Source organism: Nanorana parkeri, unplaced genomic scaffold, assembly GCF_000935625.1.
Source record: "Nanorana parkeri isolate BGI_ZX_2015 unplaced genomic scaffold, ASM93562v1 scaffold1562, whole genome shotgun sequence".
Lineage (NCBI taxonomy): Eukaryota > Metazoa > Chordata > Amphibia > Anura > Dicroglossidae > Nanorana > Nanorana parkeri.
Genome location: NW_017307830.1, coordinates 69,472 through 76,248, shown reverse-complemented (window position 1 = coordinate 76,248; position 6,777 = coordinate 69,472). Strand labels below are relative to the sequence as shown.

General features: G+C 52.5%; 1 long non-coding RNA gene across 1 annotated transcript; it reads right to left on the bottom strand.

Annotated features, from left to right (window-relative positions):
* Positions 1 to 1,688: 1,688 nt before the first annotated feature.
* LOC108798803 lies at positions 1,689 to 5,151 on the bottom strand. The gene is made up of 2 exons (XR_001941976.1): positions 5,072 to 5,151; positions 1,689 to 1,871 (listed from the first exon to the last, which is right to left on the bottom strand). It is a non-coding gene; the product is annotated as an uncharacterized LOC108798803 (long non-coding RNA).
* Positions 5,152 to 6,777: the final 1,626 nt, after the last annotated feature.

Below are 6,777 nucleotides of genomic sequence, written 5' to 3'. Positions count from 1 at the left end.
TCTCAATCTTCACTTTATCCTTTCACTCCCGTGTTCACCTTAATACCTGATGGCACCAATCCCAGCCGTCACGGCCAAACCCTAGGACCTGGTCTGCTTTGCCTCCAAGTTCTCATCTGGCGACCACAACACCGAATGCATCGCCAGAACCTCATTGGGGCCCCTTAACTACAAAGAATTAGGTTGGACTTGATGGACTAATGTCTTTATTCAACCTCAAATACTATGTAACTACACACGGAATACATCTCGCATCGCCAGAACCTCATTGGAGCCCCCCCTTGCCAGGATCCTTGGCTCCTCATGTAAGTCCCCATTTTTTTCACCTGTATCCCATTGACACTGGTTGTCCCTACACCATTTACACTCCTAGGATTTGCGCTCTTACTGCTTCACTTCCATCGCGATCTACCACTGATCGCTACGCGATCGACCTTATGGGCACCCCTGGTGTAGAGAAACCCGAGTGGTCTGCACAGAGCTCTGACCTCAATCCTACTGAAGAGCTCTGTGGATGAATTGGAAGTGACTGAGCCAGATCTTCTCATCCATCAGGACCTCACAAAAATGCCATGATGAGACCATAACAAAGGTATGGCAACAGTACAATCAAGTCAGTAACCCAGGGGTAGATAACCTCAGCACTCCAGCAGTGGTAAAAACTGCAAATCCCATAAGGCATTGCAAGATTGACAGCCACAGGCATGACAGGAATTTTAGTGTCACCATAGCTGGGGTGCCAAGGGTTACCCACTCTTTTTTTTTTAAAGATTAGGCGCTCAGACCAAATTTAGTAGCATTGGTACGCTTTGTAACTACAAGTCATTTCTCTGACAGTCAGAACTAGGAACACGCAGTTGCATATTCCAAGTTCTCTGCTGGAAGGTTAACCGTCTCACAGCACCTTATAAAGTTGTATTGAGGCCAGAGAGATGAAGGGAACCACTTACGTTTTCAGAAGCAGCTAACATGAAAAAGGACACCAACAATGCAAACACAAGGGGCATTTATCAAAACTGGAGCAGTTGTTCAGGGCAACCAATCAGCTTCTTTCATTTTCAAAGCTTAGCTGAACAAACTAAATATAGAAGGCGATTGGTTACCGAGGGCAACTGCTCCAGTTTTGATAAATCCCCCTTCATGTGTTAGCTCAGAACTTACAGCAGTCACGCAGAGGATGCACCCAGTGAAGGCTTCATTTGGACAATCACTGCACCAATACTGGTTTTTCAATAGAGCACCGATATTTTGCTTTCGCTGCTCGCCGATAGAGTACCGATACCGGTGCTTTTGCTGGCATGGAACCGGCTTCCAGGAAGTGGGTAGTGACATGCCACCCGGCTTCCTGATTGCCCGTTACCCAGCCAATCGCAATCGGCATGGAGACCGCTTCTCGGCCAGTCAGGAATCTGGGCCATTACTCGCCACCCGCCTTTCTGGTTGCCCGAGAAGACGGCTCCATGTTCCCCTACAGCTCTGCCGGTCAAAGGAAAAGTTCCGGCATCGGCGCACTTGGGCGGTGTGAGTACTCTCCCAAATACTCTATCGGCACCAATACTAGTATCGGTGCATCCCTAAATCAATACACATGCCGACCAGAGCTTCACAACATGGTGCTACCGATCAATACAAATGCTGAGCAGAGCTTCCAGCAACCAATTCCGGAAAATAACCACAAAACAGAAAAAAAATTTTTATCCAAAATTTATTGAGAGAAAGGGATGGGGCGCTACAGTGTCCCAGATGGATGAGCAAGGCGCCCTCCCCTCCCACCGCGTCCTTCAAAATATACATTCCATCTCCACACTCAGCGAACGCAGCAACACATCTTCTTGGGGACAGTTAGTGCTGCTTCCTCCTGAAAGAGCAACCTGCGGGAAAAGGAGACAACCGTTAAAATCCGAGGCTTCTCTTACTCTAGACACATCTCCCCCCTTCTAGTGTCCAAGGCCAAAAATACTTTTGGTTTGGATGCAATAAACGGAGGGTTAGAACCCCATTTTCAGATTGTGTTGCCCTGTGTCCCTGCTGAGATTTACCAGCTGTTTGTCCTGGTGTCAGAGACAGGAAGTGATGGGAATTCCAAAATTGTACAGTGGTCACCAGAACTGGAAATTAAGGCAATTCTCTCAAGGGGACACGACACAGACAGCTAAAAACAATGAGATGGGTTTTATCCAGGACTAAAAGCAGCCGACCTTGCTGGAAATGTCTGGATGTCATGCTAATCTTCTAAATAAAAGCAAACCTTCCATGGCAAACAGAAGGCCAGCTATTGTGCCAGTCCCCCCACCATACTCTCCCATTTCACCTTGGGCTGGGGTGGAATTTTTTTTTTAGCTCCCAGGCACGGTGCCATCACCCAGAAACATTGAAGGCAGAGATTTTTATTTCTGGGTGAATGAGTTAGAAATGCCTGAATGAGTTACAGAAGCCACATCCTATACCCAGACATCGGATAGGAAGATAGACACATGGAAAAGTGAACTCATTTCTTTAAATTCCAATCATCCTCCTAAAAATTCACCAATTTAATGCGACAACTCCACACTGTACAAGGAAACCACCAGAACACTGACTGGAGACCTGGGGGAATCACACCCCTCTGCTGCTCAGGTCTGTCATACTGCAATGTATGATGGCAGCCATCTTTTTGGATGGGGTTAGTCATCCCGCTGGGGAGATCCACCCTCCATTCGTCCTGGTGACCACTTTCGTTAAGGCAAAGTGAAAGGAAGTCCAAAAATGTGACAGTTGTCCCCAGGACAGGACAAATCTTCCAATATGGACACCTGGGATCCTACCAGTCATTAAGGAGTCCTTAAAAATGAGGATTAATGGTCTAGTTATAACCTGGCTTAATTCCTTAAGTACCTTGGGGTGCAGGTTATCCGGACCCACTGCTTTGTTTGCAGGAGGAGATAGGAGATTTCCCTCACTTCCTGTTCTGGTGATTAGAGGCAATTTCCCACAATTAGTATTCTCTCATTTCCTGTTGTGCCCGAGACAGGAAGTGAAAAGTTCCAAAAAACCTGACAGAAGTTCAAACCCTTCCCCCATGCTACTGAAAACAAAAAAAGCCAAGGAAGGTTCCATCTTACCCTCCATTTCAGGGGTGGGCTCCAGCCGTGGTGAAATTCCAAATCCCATCATGCCTGTCAGTCTTGCAATGCCTCATGGGACCTTCAGTTCCACAACAGCTGGAGGGCCAGTGTTGCCCACCCCTGCACTTAAGGCTCATGAACATAGGTGACTGACCCAGTACAAAGTATTTTCCGGGGGAATTCTGGGATATACAGCCTCCCGTAGAAGTCAATCGCTGGATGTGGTTATACACCGGGACTTGCATACCGACCCACATCCGTGGAAGGACAACCAGCACCCAAGTACTGGCATACACCCATGTACAGCCACTCACTTCTAATGGAGGCTGTAAGCAGCACCTGTGGCTCCCCGGTTAGGGGAATACCCCAGAATTTACCTTGTGCATGAGCCTTTGGAGCAGGGGTGGGCAATGCCAAAGTTGTAAGGGTGTGCATGAGCCCCTATTATACAGCTACCTCCACAATGTTATCTAACCTGAATGCAGAGGTATACATTAAAAGGAGAGCTATGGGGTCAGGGCTTTTCCCCATAGTTCTCCTTAGGGTAACGGGAGGACACAAACCAGCATCCTCCCGTTACCCTAAGCTCAGTATACCGTGAGCTACTGCTCACGGTATACCGAGACGCCGCAGCTGAAGCGGATCCCGAAAATTATGCCGGGATCCGCCCAGCTGCGTGAGTGACAGCTGGATCTGCCTATCTAGAGGCAGAGCCAGCTGTACCCGCCCCCTCCGTCCGTTCCGCCAGCGCTAGAGGATCAGGGGTGGGGGGGAGAGAATCCAGTCCCTCCCAGCCGTGACAGGATCAAGAAGTGAGCGAACGCCGTTATGTGTTCGCTCACTTCCCAATCTACTGAGCCGACCTGTGAGTCATTGTCACAGATCGGCTAGAACTCCTTTAATGTGGCCATTTGGAGGTGGGCCTCGTACCACTGACAGCTCCTGGTCGTGACCACTGACAGGCAATCTCATCGATGTGATCTGGAAGCTGAAGCAACACCTCTGGAGTGAGGGCATCCTAAGGGGGCCGGCAGGTGAGGGCATCCTAAGGGGGCCGGCAGGTGAGGGCATCCTAAGGGGGCCGGCAGGTGAGGGCATCCTAAGGGGGCCGGCAGGTGAGGGCATCCTAAGGGGGCCGGCAGGTGAGGGCATCCTAAGGGGGCCGGCAGGTGAGGGCATCCTAAGGGGGCCGGCAGGTGAGGGCATCCTAAGGGGGCCGGCAGGTGAGGGCATCCTAAGGGGGCCGGCAGGTGAGGGCATCCTAAGGGGGCCGGCAGGTGAGGGCATCCTAAGGGGGCCGGCAGGTGAGGGCATCCTAAGGGGGCCGGCAGGTGAGGGCATCCTAAGGGGGCCGGCAGGTGAGGGCATCCTAAGGGGGCCGGCAGGTGAGGGCATCCTAAGGGGGCCGGCAGGTGAGGGCATCCTAAGGGGGCCGGCAGGTGAGGGCATCCTAAGGGGGCCGGCAGGTGAGGGCATCCTAAGGGGGCCGGCAGGTGAGGGCATCCTAAGGGGGCCGGCAGGTGAGGGCATCCTAAGGGGGCCGGCAGGTGAGGGCATCCTAAGGGGGCCGGCAGGTGAGGGCATCCTAAGGGGGCCGGCAGGTGAGGGCATCCTAAGGGGGCCGGCAGGTGAGGGCATCCTAAGGGGGCCGGCAGGTGAGGGCATCCTAAGGGGGCCGGCAGGTGAGGGCATCCTAAGGGGGCCGGCAGGTGAGGGCATCCTAAGGGGGCCGGCAGGTGAGGGCATCCTAAGGGGGCCGGCAGGTGAGGGCATCCTAAGGGGGCCGGCAGGTGAGGGCATCCTAAGGGGGCCGGCAGGTGAGGGCATCCTTCAGGTGAGGGCATCCTAAGGGATCTCATCAACGTTTTGCTTAGCTAGAAACACCCATCATAAAATGTACTTCACAGCCGATCCAACATGTATGTGTCTGACATGTATACGATCGGCGTGACGCAGGAGACACTCACCCTCTGTCAGTCGGGCCTTGCCGCCGGTGGGCTGGCAGAGTACAGTGGAGCAGCCGACACACAGCTAGATCTAAAATCAAAACTCAGCCCAGAATATGGCACCTGTGTGACTAGGCCATGATGGAAGATAATCTCCCCCGAATCACGTGCTATTGGAATTGATTCAGGAAATGGCTGCCTCTGTCAGAGCCTTCGCACACAGGCGATGCACTGTGATGGGCCCCTGTTCTAGTACGAGCTTCCCCTTCACATCCTCACCCGCCCTCTGATTGGCCCCTAAACCCTCCCCCCACTTAAGCACATGAGGCCTGCTCCCCTCCAAGGCCTTTGGGCTGCACATTTAACTCCCGGGGTAACGTGCCGCACTCTCCGGTATCCCCTCAACCCCACTAAGCCCAATCCGCCCCGACATTTCGCCCCACGGGGTTCCCACAGTATCCGCGCACTCACTGGCATGTTCGTAGGACGAGGCCGCCGCAGAAAAGGAGGCAGACCGGAAGCCGAGCTTGCAATATAAGGAAAGGAGCCGGAAGTGACGTCGCGCCGGCTGCGGGTCGCCATCTTGGTAGAGGCAATGGGGATTTCTAGCCCTATTTGTGACCCTTGGTGGACGCGAGGAGGCGCCTGGGGTCTGTGATGACACTTATGGGCCTAGGGGTGTGAGTCTGCCCGGGGCTGGGGGAAAAAATGAGGCCGGAGAGGGGCAATGAGACACCAGAATTCCCCGCTATGGAGAAACACTATGGAGGAGACAAGCCAGGACTTGTTCTGTGTGAGGGGGGAGGGGAGGGAGTCATGTGACAACCAACATCATCACTATTATTATAACTATTAACTATTATGGTTTTATAACTCTGACGTAATTATTATTATGGTCACATCTTCCATTTATTAGTTTTATTATTATTCTGCCATCATAGAATCACACAGGGAGTATAGTGGACATTGTTGCCCTGCTCCGATTGGTGGAGGATCCCAGGGAAGGAGGAGCGCCCATCTCATATCAGGGGAACAATTGAGCAGTGGCTGAAAAATTCCCACTAGTTTGAACTGATTTACTAAAGGAGTTGATAATCTTCACTCCATAAGATGGTGTGTTTGTTCACTTTAATGATCCAATCATGTGACAAGCATCTGCATGTGACTTGGTATTCACAGTGGACAGGAATATGCCTGTCATATGATTGGATAGCTAATAGGGATGCACCAATACCGACATCGGTGCCGATACTGGACATGTTCATGAGTACTCCTGAGAATGTCCCGATACTAGTTGCCGTTACCGGCGCTTTACATTAGAACCACAAGCGGCTGCCATAATGTCCTGCGCTTGCCGGGGACCTCATGACAGCGTTCTGGGGACCTTGTGGAACCTGTTTAGAGCACCAGCCGCACCTTCTCTGGAACAATGCCTCCCACAAGAGCCTCTGGACTCTTGGTGAGCCCTCCTGAGAGCCCGCACAGCCCTCCTGAGACCTTGCACAGCCCTCCTGAGAGTCAGCACAGCTTCCTGAGAGCCCGTACAGCCCTCCTGGGACCCCGCAGAGCCTCCTGAGACTCTGCACAGCCCTCATGAGATCTCGTACAGCTACCTGAGATCCCGCACAGCCACCCGAGACTCTGCACAGCCCTCCTGAGACTTCGCACAGCCTCCTGAGACCTCGCACAGCCCTCCTGAGGACCTGCAGAGACTCATGAGACCCCAC